Genomic DNA, 2,344 nt, shown 5'->3' with positions numbered 1-2,344 from the left:
ATAATGGTGATGGTTGTATAACTTTGTGAATATACTTAAAATCAGCATATTGTATAATTTAATAGCATTAGTTTTATGCTATGTGATTTATGTTTTCAACGTTAAAAAAAAATGGTTATTTGGTTCAGAGTATGACCATCACTCACCAATGAGCCAAATGTTTAAGACCAAAAACTAGAACTTTGCTGGAGATTTCTAAGGTGGCAGAAATCAGGAAAATAAAATAGTTTTTAGCATTTAACTTTAATCAAAACAAACAAAAGACTTGCCTCTACTTGCAGAGTTCAAAAGTGCACCAAGCAGGGGGAATGTCCATGTGAGAATGGAACAATAGGAAATAGGACAGTTGTTTTGTATGCTGGGAGTGTGAGATGCATATGGGGGACTAATGGGTAATATTTGGGAAAATATAGACAAGGGTCTATTATGATAGGATAAGGAAATAAACCAAGTAGCTCTAAAACTAGCATTACTTAAAAGTCAGCTGGGAAAATTTTGAAAGTTGTGCACTTTCCTAGTTGCTATCACTGCAGAGCTGCTGATTCTATGCATCTCAGAGGGTCCATAAATCCGTCATTCCAGGTGATTCTAATGTGAATCCAGGTTCCACAAATGCTCTGGTAGGCAATGTCTGTAATGAAAGTCCTGGTAAGTACTGAGGAGGTTCTGCATTAAAGCAGTAGTAATGAAGGTATAAAGGAGAGCAAAGATTAGAAGGACATTAGAGAGGCTTAGTACAATTCATTTCACAAACTCATTCTTTCAACATATTTTTATTAAATGAGGACCTGCTCTGTAGGAAACGAAGGGTCTAAAATGGCAAAATCAATCCTTACAGAGCTTTTAATCTATTTGACAAAATACAGGATTACAAAAGAGGAAGAATTTAAGTGATAATGTTAGGCTTTCTAGAAAGACTGGCTGAATAAGTGGTTGATGTTGGCACCATTCATTAGAATAGGGATTATAATGATGGTAGCAGCAAGTCTCTGTGTGCCAGATAGGGACTTTACCCACATTCACTGATATTGAATGAGTGCCTCATACTGGGCATATCTGAATCATCATCCCTGTTTTGGAGTTGTGCAAACTCTGGCACTGGGAGGAAAGCCCGCTGCCGCATGTGCTACACCAGGGGTTGAAAAGATGGAGCCATATTTAAACAAGTTCTGGCTCTAGAGAGAGCCAATCGTGAAGTCAATGCTCTACTCATTTCTGTTGGATTACCCCACCCTAATTCCCATCACCAGAGTCCTCAATATTTATTCTAGATATGACACTCTTCATTTTAGGTCTACAGTTGAGTTTCAGGATGTCCATGAATCCTCGAAATGGAATGGAAATTGTACAGGTGTGTGTGTGCTTACTTGCATTCTTCTTGGAGAGAGACTCCGTAGCTTCAGTAAAATGAGTCTATATCCAAAAATGTTTAAAAATCTATATTTTGGCATCCATTTAACCCATTTCATCACATGTATGAAGAAATTTGTAGGAGAATGCTCTCTGTGCATGAGTCTCGTCATGATGCTTTAGCCTAGAAACCCCTCCTCTCCCACCCTCCTTCCTAACTCTCTCAGGAACACATTGTCAAGCAAGATACCAAGTCTTTCTGCATGGTGCATCCAACCTTAATGCCACAACTGAGGCCTTCCAATACAGAGAAAATCATGGGTCTGTTCCTTTGCCATGCTTTTTAATACTAAAGTTTTTCCTTGTCTCTAAATACATTACTACTAAATTTCATGAATTTACTAACATGTCTAAAAGTGACTTTTCTGAGCTGCTTGTCTCACATCTTGCATACTCGCTTTGCTCTCCTGCAAAGTGTATCTGACCACAGTTCCCATTGACTTCAAAGAGAGCTCTCCCCTTGAAGGGGCACCACAGGTTGAGGGGGCCACATCAGTTGGTCCTTGAGTATCTCTGTGGTGTCTGCTTTACCTAGGAAAGGCATGTCTCTTCTAATAGTAGCCTAGTCTTCCAAGACAAAGTTCTAATTTCAGAACATTTTCCAGTTAGGTTTAATTTTTAAAGAACATTTTGTGGTAATTGTATTAGGCTGTTCTCATATTGCTATCAAGAAATACTTGAGACCATGTAATTTATAAAGAAAGACGTTTAATTGACTCACAGTTCTGTAGGGTGTATAGGAAGCATGATGTTGGTATCTGCTTGACTTCTGGGAAGGCCTCAGGTAACTTAGAATCACGGTAGAAGGCACAGGGGGAGTAGGCACTTCACATGGCCATACCAAGAGCAAGAGAGCAGGGGGAGGTGCCATATACTTTTTAACAACCAGATCTCATGAGAACAGATTCATTGTCATGAGAACAGCACCAAGGAG

This window comes from Mandrillus leucophaeus, unplaced genomic scaffold (genome assembly GCF_000951045.1).
Source record: "Mandrillus leucophaeus isolate KB7577 unplaced genomic scaffold, Mleu.le_1.0 Scaffold823, whole genome shotgun sequence".
NCBI lineage: Eukaryota > Metazoa > Chordata > Mammalia > Primates > Cercopithecidae > Mandrillus > Mandrillus leucophaeus.
This window is presented reverse-complemented; position numbering follows the sequence as displayed.